We start from the raw sequence: 15,576 nt of genomic DNA on the forward strand, positions 1-15,576 counted from the left end.
TTCATCACCAGCAAATACAGAATGGGTTAGGAGTGTGCGTGTGAGTGAGATTGCATGTGTGTGTGTGTCTCTCTCTCTCTCTCTGTGTGTGTGTGTGTGTGTGTGTATACAATTGATGTGACTTATCAATCAGATCAAATTAACTTTCCCCTCTATTAGTAAAATCACAACTCAACTGGGAAGGAGAAATACTTATGATCTTTCTCTTTCCTTTTAAAAGACTGAATTATATAACCTGAATTGCTTGATAATAGGTTCATTTGAAATGTAAAGGCACATTAAATTGACTATAATATGCAGTCCTCCATTGTAGATCTGTCACTGAAGGAGACATTTAACCATAAAGAAATTATTTCACCACACATTTGAATCTCAAGACATCTGTAAGATTTGAATCTTTTAAGCATATATATTTCTACATTTGTGTTTTTGTAAGCACAAATGGTTGGTTTACTGTTCATTGAGTAACCAAAATGCATGAATAGAATCACAAATATGTTTACCATTTGTTCATCTTGCCTTTAAATTTTTCTTCAGCAATAAATTTCTACCTTTACTCACAGCTGAGATTTTTTTGGGTTACTCTTATTGTAAAATGCTTTGGAATTGCTTTGTAATCCAAAATCTCTTCAATCCAGCGTCTACATGTTTCTAGTTCTCACAGATATTCAAACATCTAGGATAATTTAAGATATACTCTTTCTTTTGGTACATGATGCTTTCTAGCCAGTGGCAGGCAGTAGGGACAGTGGCTTTTCCTCACACTGCTCATGGTCATCCCTTTGGCTCAAGCCTGTGAATACAGGAAAGTTGAGGTAGGTGGAGCTAAGTAAGGTAAGGGAATAGGAATGCTGTCAAGTTCTACTATCAGAGCAGGCTTTGAACTTTCGGGGCCTGCTAGTGATTAGTGTCCTATGTTACTCCTCAGGTGTACTGACCCTCCGATAGAGTCAATGGCTTCCAACAATTATTTCGCCTCTACTCAGATGACAAAACAAGAAGCAACTGCATCCCCCCATCCCTCTTGCTCTAATTTCCCCAGGTAGAAGCTGAAACAAATATGTGTTCCTTTCAATACAGTAGATTATGACCTCTGTTCCTCCCTTTATGAATGAAGGAAAGTTCCTTTACCCATGAAAACAGAGGGTCAACCCTGATTACAATCCTGCTCAGAGAAATATTTGAAGCATAAGCTCAGTCTTTATCCACTTACATCCAAGATACAAGTGAGGGGACAGGACTCAGGCAGTACTCACATCAGGCTAACATTCCTCTTCAAAAACTCAAATCTTTATTAACTCTTTTAATGCAATATTTATTGTGTTGAAGCCTCAACAATTTAAAAGTGGTTAAGTTCAATATTCATTAGCCAGAACAATTGCGCTAGATCTTTCTTTTTATTACTCTCTTAACTCTCTTTCTGACTCTAACTTGTTTTGCTACAGTGGACCCTTGTACACCCTTGTCTTTGGTGATGTGTCCTGGTATCATCAGTGCTGCGTCACATAATATATATTACTGATCCCTTTACTAGAAGGTGTTTTCCATCACAAATGTATGTCTCACACTGTGGGTATAATTTCTACATTTAAAAGTACAACAGAAAAATTAATGTTTTTTTTTTCTTTTCTCATATCAAAATCTCAGATTAAATATTTGCACTTATGCAGGGGTCCTTCCCCGCATGCAGCACAATGGGGGCCGAGGAGGGGGGGAGTGTGCTACCAGCCCAACCCTCTATTCCCGAGGAACCACTAAGGAGGCAGGGAGTCTTGTCAAGCAGGAGCTTGTTTATTAAGCTTTAGGCAAGTGTTTATAAACATTTGTGAGCATTGAGTGTCCCTCCCTTTACTTCACCCCAGGGTTTGATTGGTCATGATCACAGGATTTAATTAGCATTTTAGATTTCAATTTCCCAGAGCTGTCAGGTTCCTATCTCTCCAGGGCTAGGTTTCTGTTTCCCAGAACTGTTAGGTTTCCATTTCTTATCACCATGCCCATATGGTCTTTACTTCTCCTGAGTGTTGAGTTGTTTTCTATCACCAAGTCCCCACACACTGATAATAGATTTTTATAACCTAAGAATATGTTTCTGTTTGGTTATTTTATTTCCCTACATAGGAAATATTTATCATTTAACTTAAAGGGAACATTTTAAAAATTGCAAGTACTACCCAGGCATATAGAAGTAATTATTAAGTAAATATGTGCTGGGGCTGCAGAGATGGAACAGTGGTTAAGAGCACAAGCTTCTCTAGCAAAGGACTAGGCTTCAGTTCCAAGCACACATGGTAGCTGACAAGCATCTGTACCTCGAGTTCAATGGGATATGATACCTTTTTCTGGTCTCCATAGGCATTGCAAGCACCTGTGCACTTATAGATATCTGAGCAAAGCATTCATACACACAAAATAAAAAAAGTAAATTAATTAAAAATATTAATTTTTGTAAGTTTCATACAATATAGAATTTATTATGATCGTATTTATATCTCCTCCCCTATCTTTACCCTTCTTACTGTCCCATGCACAATTTCATGTACTCTATGATATACACACATTTTACACACACACACACACACACACACACACACACACTGAATCCTATATAGTCAAATGATGGTCCCCAAATGACCTTCAGTGTGGATCCATCCACTGGAATCTGGTCCACCTACCAAGAGTCTCATCCTTAAATGAGACTGACTTTCTTCCATTAAAAAAGTTTAGAACCCCACAAACCTACCTAAAAAACAAAATTTTAAACAACTATAAGTTACTTAAAGTACAGTATCACTAGTCTGTTGAAAATGGAGACAGCTGCTAAGTGACTAGATGAGATAATATAGTCAATGTGGATCTCCTGAGCCAATGTACCATTCACAGTCTAGGCAGGACAGAGCTGGATGTATAAGATTTAATCATCTTCACAGACTGTGTCTGTGCCAAATGATGTTCATTTTTATTCATGAATGACTCATTTCTGAATAAACTATTGGATATTTCTAGACTATTGTTTACCTCAGATAACTGAATCATCATAAATTGAAGTTAGGCATAAGGGAGAATTGAATTTTGTACACACTTCCGAAAAAAATAAGGTTGCATTCCAGAGAGATTACCCATGTGCAAATTTTATGCATAAGAATCCTGAAAAAAGAGTAAATTTTATTCAATACATCACATTATCTTCTAATCTGATATCTAATGCCATTTGTGTCTTGTTCCTACCATCTATTGTTCTTTGAGCATTTTGATAACTATACCTGTAGTCTAAGAACCAATGCAAACTTTCCATATGAAAAAGCACTTGCAGTCCTCAGGAGAGATTATGGTAGTTTAGTGGGTTTCATCAGCAGTGAAACTGCATATACTCGCTGCCCCTCTAGGTACCAAGATTTGGGCAACTGATGCAAGAAAGTTATGTGTGTGTGAGAATACAACCAATAGAGAATAAACCTGGAGATAAAGAACAGGATAAAAATGAGAAAGTATATCCACAGATCCCAGGTGTAGTTTCTCATGCCTTTAATTCCAGCACTCAGGAGGTGCAGGCAATTATCAGTCAAATCTCTGTGAGATCAAAGTAATTCCAGTCTCCATTGTGAGTTCTAAGTCAGCTGAGGCTACAGGGAGACCCTGTATGAAGTCAAAAGTACCTAAGTAAATCCCGCTGTCCAAAAGAGTTCTAACAGGGTGCTATACATTCTGGATTTGAGATGAAATCAGAAAATTAAACAAAACAAGTTTGATACATATATAACTTCCCAGTACTTCCTGAGGACAGAAAGTAGATAAAAGATATAAGTTGGAAGAAATATTATAGGACATATCACATTCAGATGTACAAACTCTCCCTGTGCATAGAAAACCAACACAATTCACATTTTCAGATGGAATTAGTCACTTGTACAAAAAGCAGCAACATAACTGTTTCATATGTTCATATTATTGAATTATATGCCTGAGTGTAAAGGAGGAGTTTTTAAAATGCTCTGTTTTTCATCTGCTTATATAAAAACTATAATGATCTATCCTATGAAGCAGACCTTAATTCCAATTAGAAAGCAGTTGGTTACTCCCATAATATTTGTGCCACTGTGCTCCACCTGTGGGCATAACTTTCCAGGCCAGTTTTACAGTTTACAATATTCACAGTTGTGTAAAAATTATGATAAATTTTCTTTTTGGGTAGCATGCTTGGCACCTTCCAACACTATGAAATCTACAAAATAGAGATGAGTCTTTGAAGTCAGTATCAGCTTTATTTGTCCTTGTTTGTTCTACAGTTTATGCAGGTAGTATCTTCAATAGTACGTTCTTAGGAATTTCTTGTGGATCACTAAGAGCAAGGGCAATGACCAGTATTGTTAGAGGGTTTATGGGCTCTCTGGTCAATGATATCAAAAAGGAATTCCGTTCCTGGTATTTGGGTTTTTACTTTGCAAGCCCTTGGTATCCAGTAGGAGCAATATCCTCCACTCCATGATAAGGTAGCTCTTTCTGATCCCTTTGTAATGTCCATGTACATACTTTAAGAAGCTTCTAGAGTGGTAGGCTTCCATATGTGTTTTTCTAAAGGTCTTTATCATTAGTTGTCCCTCCCCATACTCCTTCCTCTGCTCTGCCCTCCCATTCCCCACCTCATACAACCAACCCTACTCTATTAGTCTATTTCCCCCTTTATATCAGTGCATTCTACTTGCCCTCCTGGAAAGGCCCACCTCCCATCCCTTATGGCTCTTTATTAGTTTCTGACCTCTCTGTATTTTCAAATAAAAACTCTCTTGCTGAAAATTTCAAAGCTAGAATCCAGCTATGAGAGACCACTTCTGTGTTTGTTTTCTGGGTCTCAGTTAACTTATTTGAAATTATTTTTTCCAGTTCCTTTCATTGACTTGTGAATTTCATAATTTTGAGGTATTAGCCAATATAAATCAATTTTATTTATATGTACCAGAAACTGACAATTTGAAAATTAAGATCAATATTATGAACTATAACATCAAAATTTAAATAGTTAAGGAAAATAGATAAAATAGATACATTTACAAAGAATGGGGAAATCTGTGACCTTACTCATGGAATATCAGTTCAATCATTTGGATCTCATATATTTTTCATTTTTTTGGAAGATACTTAGTATGAGTTAACAAATTAGATGGGACTTGTGATTATTTCATCTGCCAGTAAACTGAATAAAATTAAAAGAAAAGTGGGGTCATGTCTATCAAATTGATAAAGAGACAGAAAATTACTGGAAAATAATAATTTGTTGAAGAAATGAATATTATTTTATTGTGTACATGTACCACATCTTTATTATCCCATTCATAAGGTGATGAACATCTAGGTTGTTTCCTAGACATTATGAAAAAGGCAGCAATAACCATGGATGAACAGTATTTCTGTAGAAGGGACAGAATCCTTAGAGTTTATGCTCAAGAGTGGTATGGCTAGGTCATATGGTATGCCAATTTCTATATTTTTGAATAATCTGCACACTAACTTTCATAGTGGCTGCATCATTATGCACTCTCACCAATAGTGAATAAATGTTCCCTTTCCCCACATCTTTACCAATTTTTGCTGTCATTTGTTTTATTTGATCTTAGCCATTCATACTAGAAAGCTGAAATCTCAAAGAAGTTTAATTTGCATTTCCCTGATGTCTAAATATATTGAACTTTTCCAAAAGAATCTGTCAGTCACTTATGATACATTTTTTAGAATTCCTTGTTTAGTTCCCTGCCTCAGTTTCTTTTTTTGATGTTTAGATTTTTGAGTTCTTTTTATAATCTAAAAAGTAACCCTCTGTCAGAGTTATAGCTTGTAAAGACTTTTTTTTCTCATTTTATAAGTTGCCTCTTCATTCAAATGATGACATCCTTTGACTTACAGAAGGATTTAAGTTTCAGGATGTCTCCTTTGTCAATTGTTGGACTTAACATTTCTCCTATCAGAGCCCTGTTTGATACCAGACTTAGAAAATTGAGGCTAGAAAACTTACAGGCCATAGGAGAGAGCCTAATACTATTATTCTGCTAAATAGTTGCAGCATTAAACTGACTCGTAATGGTTTATTTTAAACCCATAGATGAATGCATTTCAACTATCAGCAGAGAAGCTTCCTTATACAGCAGATAGTGATTAGTTTAGAGAACCACACCTGACCAACATACAGAGAACAGGGACTAGAGTATGCTTATCTCTGAACAGGATAGTTAATCAATCTTCTGCATCCCAATGCACAGGGATCATTTTGGAAACAAGGGTGGAAAGATCATATGTGCCAGAGGAGGTGGATAACCCAAAGGAAAGCAAGTTTTCCAGACAGTTGGGCAGTTACTCATATGAAATCCCAACAATGGTGACAGCAACCACAAGTCCCAAGTAAACCCAAGCCAGACAAATATTTCAGCATAGATATGGGGCAGTGGATAAGAAACCCCAAACACTACAGAGAATGTATTGGCAACCAACATTTTCTGGTTACTAGGGGTTAGCTTAATTTAAAGCTTAGACTTTTGGTGGGTTGGCTATGCTCCAGTTGATGAACCAATACCAAAGAGAAACTGGGGACACAATTTTCTCTCTCTCTCTCTCTCTCTCTCTCTCTCTCTCTCTCTCTCTCTCTCTTTGTCTCTCTGTATATACATATACCCACACATACATATGTATATACATGAAATTTGGTGATAGTAGTAAGGGGAAAGGAAATAGGGGAGGGTATCTAAATACGGTAAAAATATATTGTATGAAAGTCACAAAAATTCAATTATAGTATACATGATGATCTAAAGACATAGTTTAGGAGCACTAACTTAAAAACTAGCAAAACATATGTGAGGTTTTCATTTAAATGTGTATGCCCATTTTAGGAACATATTACCTTAAAATGAATATGTCTTTTCAGTGAAAAACATTCTGAAAATATAAAAATCATTTTGTTGACAGTCACTCTACTTCAGGCTTTGTAGGACTTATATGTATATATTGTTACTAGAGGTTTTGATACTATTTATTTTTATTGTTGTCTGTTTATAAACAGTAGCCACATATTCATCTTTAAATTTATTTATTTAAACAAATAATTTATTGAGAATTTCATACATGTATATAAGGTGTTTTGATCAAATCCATGCCCACTCCTTCCCCTCCAACTCCTTCCATATCTCCTCATCACTTTTTTCTGATAACTTAATGTACTCTTTCTTCTTCTTTGATTTATTTATTCTTTTAAGGTAAGGAGCTTTTGGTTACTCTAACATTCCTCCCTCTGAAGAGGTATTCCTAAAATCTTTTAAGGATTAGATACAATATCTCTAAATACTTTCGACATTTTTGGTCTTTGGAACAGAGTATTTGCTAAGAGGCCCAAGGACATTTCGACTTTTAGGTAAGAACCTGGCTACTTTTCTTTGGGGTCTTTTTACCCTGCCTAGGGAATTCCTACTTCTTATTCTTATCACGCCATGCACTGAAGAGGTTACCCTAATTGCCAATAGGGAATCAGGATGCAGACTGCTCTGGCTTCTTCCAAGCTGAACAGGGAGGCAGGGTGAGGCAATTGGGGTACCCCTTCAGTTGGTCTATCTAAAAGACTCCCAAATTGTATAACTCTCATCTCTAGGGAGAAAAAAAAAATGTCCTTGAATCATGAATAGGAGATGGGAAGGAGAAGTAAAGCCAAGAATAATTACCAGTACAAGTTCTTTAGAGGGAACTATCAAAAAGTCAGAATATGGCAATTTTCAAATGTTCATATGAGAGGCCATTGGAATTTCTTGATAAGGGCTTCCAAAAGAATCCACTATTGGGTTCCTCCTCATTTTTCTTTTGTCCTCCAAAGCTGTGCTCTAGAGTGATGGATTCAGGATTTCCTTTCAGGTAATTTGATAGCTGTTGGAGTGGTTAGAATCAGTGCCAGTTCCCCCTCAAGGCTACTAGATACGGGGAGAAAACAAATTTATCCATCATTTCAGAACAATAACTGGTTGTCTCCTTTAGCTACAGGTGGGCACTACAGTATTAAAGATCAAGATTTGAAGTCTTACATCTGAGAAGCAATTTTTGGTTAGGAGCAAAATCATCATTGAGAAATCATTCTGTAAATAAGTTTTTTATGTAGACTTAAGCCTAATGTCTGGGAAGTGTAATCCCTTGAACTCTTAAGGAAATATACCGATGACTTTATTCTTTGGTTATACTTTCCTTTTGGGTGTTTAACACCATACAGTTGGCCCAAATAAATCAATTTATTTTTACAGTTAAGGTCATTTGAGGATCTGTTCCTCAAGGGTTACATGAGACTCTGTTTCCTCAGTATAAGGAAATATACTGATGATTTTGTTCTTTGGTTATACTTTCCTTTTGGGTGTTTAACACCACACAGTTGGCCCAAATAAATCAATTAATTTTTACAGTTAAGGTAATTTGAGAATCTGTTCCTCAGGGGTTACATGGGTTTGCTTACCAAGATAACAGAGGGGTTGCTGAGGTGTATGTATGATGTGAGGTTATGCACACTGGAAAGCTTTTACCAAGCATGGGTCATACCTTCTCTTCCTAGCCTTCCCCAGACTGTATATTTTAGCCCTCCCCAAATCCAGGAGGCCATGTGTGGTTAGGGTCAAATTACATACAGTTGGCTGGAAAGAGTGGCTGGTTATTCTGCTGAGGGTCCAATGACTCTGTTTGGCCCTCATTTAATGAATAAGGGCAATAGTCAACAAGCTTAGTTGTGACTATGTTTAGCCATCAGGCTCAGCTGAAGTCATGATGATGGTAATTTCATGCAGAAGGGACTGCTGTATAGCATCATATTATTAAAAGAACCTGGAATTTAAAAGGATTTGGTACTAGGAACCACATACGATGGAGAATGTACATCTTTTTGTTTTGTTTTTTTTTTTCTGAGTCTGTGTTATTTCACACAGTTTCTAGATCCTTCTATTTACCTGCAAACTTCATTATTTCATATTCCTTTACTTCTAAATAGAACTCCATTGTGTAAATATACTACATTTTGTTAACCAGTTGTCAGTTGAGGGGCACTTAGGTTGCAATCATCTCTTAGCTATTGTGAAAAGAGCATCAACAAACATGGTTGTACAAGTGTCTCTACAATAGGATGAGTCCTTTGAGTATATGCCATGGATTGGTATAACTGGGTCATATAGTAGGTTCATTTTGAGTTTTTTAAGAGTTCTCCACAGTGTTTTCCACAGAGGTTGCACGAGTTTGCAATCCCACCAGGAGTGAATGAGCATTTTGCTTTCTCCAAATCCTTGCCAGCATTTGGTATCATTTCTTTTCTTCATCCTAGCTAGTCTGAGTGGAGTAAGATGATACCTTAGGGTGGTTTTAATTTGCATTTCCCTAATTACTAATGATGCTGAACACTTTTTGGGATGCTTCTTAGCCATCTTTATTTCTTCATTTGAAAACTGTTCAGTTTTTAGCCCATTTTTCATTTGGTGATTTGGTTCCTTGATTCTTTGTTTTTTTCAGTTCTTTATGTATTCTGGATATTAAACGTCTGTCAAATGTGTTATTGATAATTTTTTCTTATTCTTTGGGTTTTAGGGTCACTTTTTTATTGTTTATTTTGCTGTACAGAAACATTTTAGTTTAATGAGGTCCAACTTGTTGATTGCTGACCTTAATTCCTGAGCAATTGCTGTCTGATTTAGAAAATCCTTTCCTACACCTGTATCTTGTAAGTTATTGTTAATATTTTCTTCTAATAATCTCAGGGCTTCCACTATGACATTGAGGTCTTTGACCCATTTGGATTTGACTTTTGTGCAAGGTGAAAGATAAGGATCTAGTTGAATTCTTCCACAAGTGGAGATCCAATTTTGCCAGCACCATTTGTTGAAAATGCTATTGTTCCTCCATTGTGTGTTCTTGGCACCTTTGTCAAGTATCAGGTGGTGGAAATTGCGTGTACTTGGGTTTGGATATTCAATTTTGTTCTATTTATCTATGTGCCTTTTTGTGCCAGTACCATGATGTTTTTATGACTATAGATCTGTATTATATTTTGAGATCTGGTATAATAATCCCTACAGCATTGCTCTTTGTGCTCAGGGTTTCTTTGGCTATCTGGGGGTCTTTTGTGCTTCCATATGAATTTAAGGATGATTTTTCCTAATTCTGTGAAGTATGTCATGGGGATTTTGATTGGGATTACTTTTGGTAGGATGGTCATTTTCACAATATTAATTCTTCCAATTAATTTGCATGGGACAGCCTTCCATCTCCTGGTGTCTTCCTCAATCTCTCTCTCTCTCTCTCTCTCTCTCTCTCTCTCTCTCTCTCTTTTAACAATTTAACATTTTCATTGTGAAGATCATTGTTGTCTTTGGTCAGATTTATTCCAACATATTTTAATTTTTTGCAACAATTGTGAATGGGAGCATTTCCCTCTATTCTTTCTCCAATTGCTTGTTATTGGTATATAGAAAGGCTACTGATTTTTGTAGACTGATTTTATAACCTACCATTTTACTGAATGTTTTAATCAGTTCTAGGATTTTTCTGGTAGAATTTTGGGGCTCTCTTAGGTATAGCATCATATCATTTGCAAAAAAAATGATAGTATGATTTCTTTTCCAATTAGTACACCTTTAATTTCCTTCTCCTGTCTTATTGTTCTAGCAAGAGTTTCAAGCACCATGATGAAAAGGAGTGGAGATATTGAACATCCTTGTCTTGTTCCTGATTTTAATGGGAATGCTTCCAGTTTTTCTCCATTTAGAATGATGTTGGCTGTGGGTTTGCTGTATATAGCTTTAATTATATTGAGGTATATTCCTTCCAGTCAAATTCCCTCTAGCACTTTGAACTTTACTGCACACTGAATTTTGTTAAAATTAACCACATATTCTAATATTGCTCTAACTGAATCTGTCAGTCATCTACATTCATTAACAATGACCCATTTTTTTAGAGGCAAAATTATAAACATGGGGTTATTCCTGCTGAGCAGATAAAACTGACCTTCTAACATACTGTATAAGTTAACAGAGAGGAAAAATCCAACAAGATCTTCCTAGTCGAGGTAAAAAAAAATAATGATCTTTATTAGTTTTTCCATATTCACATTGCTAATGTACCAGAGAAAATTATCAAAATGAATTGAAGAGAGGCAGGAATTTATAATGAGGATCACTCATCAGTTATGGCAAGGTATAGTTGAAATAAAATTTACTTAAGTTTCTTCTTCCTTTTACCTCCCTGGCTCCCTAAGAATAGTATGAGAAAAGTGTTACTAAGGGAAAGTTATAAAAAAGGGGGTAGTTTAAGGTAAAAAGTGGAAGGAGGTCTTTACAATGACTATGGGAATAAAGGCAAAAAATTTCTCCTGATACACAGTAATTTTTTTAAAGCCTTAAGCACAGAATGAAGCCTATGTGGATGGAAAAACACATACCAGAAGCTATACAGTTATGAAATGAAAATCCCAGTGCCAGAGGTTGGTTGCCTGCCTATGAGCTGTTTGTCAGAGGGAACCTAGGGTCCCCCAAACAGTAAAGGCCATTGCTGATAATGTTCATTTTATACTGTAAGTGGATGGTAAAACCCTATTGCTGAACATTCCACATGTTGTGAGCATGCGAGAGGTGGAATTCAAGCTTGGATTATGCTGGAAATTCCTTCCTACTGGGTGGATGGCTTTCATAGTGCCAGAAGGCAACATACAGATGACTTGGGGAGAACTAGCCACTATGAGTCTTCTCAACAACGGACCCCATATGCTGCACTATCGACATGCCAAATAAGATGTTCCAGCTGGTACAATAGTGGCATGTCTTGTGTATATACAACCAGCAATTTTTTTATTGGATATATTGTTTGCTCCTAGAGATGGAACACACAAATGGTACTGTAAATCAGGCCAATCCCCTGTGGAAAGGGAGGATATAGGCTCCAGTGTGGAAGCCACTGCAATTGTTTTGTTAGATGGATGTGATGCATCGGTTAAAGTACTGTGCAAGCATTTTTGTGTATGTCCATATGTTAAATTATTATAGCAGCCACCTTAGATGGTCTTGCTTCTTGTTGTAGGTGTTTTTATAGTAGATGGAATACCACTGAAATGGGCCAACCGTGCACAAAAAACATATGATACAAAGACCCAAAAGTTCAGTGCCTTTTCAAAATGGGAGAAAGATCATCCTGCACCTATCACCCTCTCCAAGGCTCAGGGACTTTTGTGGAAGAAGTTGGTGGAAAAATTATGAGCCAGGGGAAGGGGTGGAGTGTTACCTGGAAGTGTCCTCTAACCACTCTGCCAGCAAGCTATAGTCACACCTCCTTCCCATGCTTGTCAGAGTCATTGCGGGAGTCAGTTTCCCCTCCCACCCAATCAGTTGACCTCAGCTGCAATTGGGGAAGAGGCTAAGGATATAGAAGCAGAGAACACCATGAGGCACTTCTCTCAATATTTTGTGTGGCTATCATGAAGTCACAGAATCTATATTTGAGTGTGGACTTTCCTGTATATTCATAAAAGGTAGCCCACAATTCTGTAAATAACCCCTCATCCTATGCTCTGTTAGAAAGACCAAAAACTTGTTAGGATTTTCAGAAAATTATATATATATAACAGAGCTAATGGAAACCTTAATTATTCCACCAAATTTGACTCCATGTTGGTAAATCCTTTGGTCTTAAGGTTTTTATTCCTATTTCCTCCCTTTGAACTTCATTGTATATATATTTTTACATAACCTGCTTCAAATTATTTCTGAAAAAATGTGTTAAAAATTGCCTCTTTGGAATAATAATAAAATGAAATAAAATTCACTGCCTAAGTTTGAAAATCAAGTCAGCTTAAGCTTTCATATCACTATAGTGTTCAATATGGTAAATTCAGCATTATAATCCTCAATAACATGAAATTCTGCTGTTTTATTCCCAGAATTCACTGCTGTCAAGATTTACAAATGTTCATGTTCACTGGTCATTTTCTAGGGGTAGTTTAATGATGTAAGATGCAAAGAACACACTAGGACATTTCAACTGGATTCATCATTAATAGTTGCTGAGAAATTTTTTTTTTAATTTGTTTTTTCAGAATGCCCCCTTTATTTCATCACATAGATTTACAATCCCACTTAATGCCATGATAGAGTTGTTCATTACAGCTTTAATTCTACTGATGATAACGCTGAATGCAGTTGATAGAGCCTTTTATTTGGGGCCTGTGACACTCCACACAGGTTTTCAAGAAAATATCTGAACCATAAATTATTTTAGTAAATGCAATAATTTTAAAGAGAATTAAGGAAATATTTTGTGGTGGTTTTAAATAATTTTGGTATTCTTTCTCATATTCCCTGTTGTCAGGTTCACGTGACTTGATATCAGCTTATAGTAACATTTTCAATAATAACTTAAGTGCTTTACTATCATTTTTAAAACAAAGTTTATGTTGATGTTTTCATTTTTAGCTAAGGTTTTAATTAAATTCTGATGTCTCTTTCTTGCACATACCTCTTAGAATGTGGCTCCTGCCATATGTTTTACCACAGTGTTTTTTAATCTCTAAAAACTTGTTGCATATGGGTTTATATGTCAGAAATAATGTTATTCAGTTGTCATCTGCTAATGTTGACAGATATGTTTAAATTCCAATATTAAAAGCCTATAATTAAAAATATAGTAAATAATGGTCAGGCAGAGCTAGCAGCTGGTCCCAGAATCAAAACAAAGAGAGGAGGAAGAGAAGGCAGGAAGGTGGTTCTGCAGCAGACAGTAATGAGTGCACCAAGGGGTTGTGCTGCAGGGAGGCTGTGGCCATGACCTCAGCCACTTGCTCTGTGTGGCCCCATGGCTCTGCCTAGGCCACGATGATCCACGCCTTCCAGAGCAGCCAACAGGGCTTCTCCTGTGCGGCCTCCAAGCCCCACATCATGTAGTCTGCAGATGTGGAGAAGTTAGTTGATGAATTGCATATGCCATCTGTCCCTGAAATGATGTGTTTTTGGCAACGTTTTAAGGATCCAGTGTGGCTCTGGTTTGGAATTGAGTTCAATGCTATAGATGCACTAAGATGTGTAAACAACTACCAAGGAATGCTTAAAGTAGCTTGTGCTGAAGAGTGGCAGGAAAGTAGGACAGAAGGTGAACACTCCAAAGAAGTTATTAAACCATATGATTGGAACTACACAACAGATTATAAAGGAACATTATTTGGAGAATCTCTTAAGTTGAAGGTAGTACCTACAACAGATCACATATATAGAGAGAAACTGAAAGCCAGAGAACAGATTAAGTTTTTTGAAGAAGTTCTTCTGTTTGAAGATGAACTACATGATCATGGGTTTCCAGACTGAGTGTAAAAATTAGAGTAATGCCTTCAAGTTTTTTCCTGCTTTTGCAGCTTTTCTTGAAACTTGATGGGGTACTTATCAGAGTGAATGACAGGAGGCCCTACCATGAAGCCGACAAGGCCTACATGTTATGAGAATATACATCACAAGAGAGCAAAATTGCTAATTTACTGTACATTCCCCCATCCCTCTTCACAGAACCTAATGAAATATCACAATACTTACCAATCATGGAAACAGTTTGTGAGAAGCTAGTACTTCCAGTAAGAATTCATCCTAATCCTGCAGACTTACAAGAAAGTACACCTGCAGAATAGAAAGTGGTACAACACCTTCTTGCTATGGAATCTCACAACTTGGCCAATTTTCGGAGGTATTTTTATTATGAGAATTAATATCCTTATGTGCAGATTTTCTGTATACTTCAAGGGAAATAAAAATAAAAGATTGTTGTAGGCAGGTTCCATTCAGCTGCTATTTGTACTTCTTATCTTCAAATTCATACTCCAGATTACTTGCTCTGGGGATACATTTGGATTTCTGAGTAATAAGCCACAGTGGTGTGTATGTCTCAGCAGTGGCCATGATCCATATCCATCATGAAGCACTGCCTTCTATTCTGAAGAGATTGATTTGTAAATTATCATTGAATCTCTAGGCTGAGTGACTCTCATGGGATTTTTGATCCTGCATTTTAAGGTACAGTGCTTGATCTTTGGTTTGAGCTTTCTGGTGTTTACTTGTCCTTCTGGAGACTTGTGACTTGTCACCTAGGAAACTAATCTTGTAAGAGTATTTGTTAGTTGGAGTTTCCGGACAATATTCCAAAGCTTGTTAACTTATATGTCTTAGTCCATGAGTAGTGATAGATTCCTTGTTTTGATAATTCATTGTTAAACATTGTGGAGAATTAAAAGAATTGTCTTTTGTTGTTTAAAAGAAAATAAGGTGGGACGTAGATGGGGGTCAGTGTATTCCTGAAGGTTTTATTAGTTTATTCTTGTGGAGAATATCAAGAAAATGTGTACTTAGCCATTGCTAAACATGACATACACCATTTTATATTTATTTGTTCAAGTGTTTTGTTTGAGAAGAATAAATCAAAATTATGGAAAAACAGAAAATATAGTTGTTGGGAGCCTGGGAGCCTGAGGTTCAACTGAGTCTCAGCTTCCTCTCAAAACTGCTGACAGGCTTAAGCTGGCAGCTTTCCATTTTGCTCGCAGCCTTGGCC

At 36.6% G+C, this 15,576-nt stretch overlaps 1 pseudogene; it reads left to right on the forward strand.

Annotated features, from left to right (window-relative positions):
- Window positions 1–13,859: 13,859 nt before the first annotated feature.
- LOC103751317 lies at window positions 13,860–14,659 on the forward strand (annotated as a pseudogene).
- The last annotated feature ends 917 nt before the right edge of the window (window positions 14,660–15,576 follow it).

This window comes from Nannospalax galili, unplaced genomic scaffold (assembly GCF_000622305.1).
Source record: "Nannospalax galili isolate Female #2095 unplaced genomic scaffold, S.galili_v1.0 scaffold386, whole genome shotgun sequence".
Taxonomy (NCBI): Eukaryota; Metazoa; Chordata; class Mammalia; order Rodentia; family Spalacidae; genus Nannospalax; species Nannospalax galili.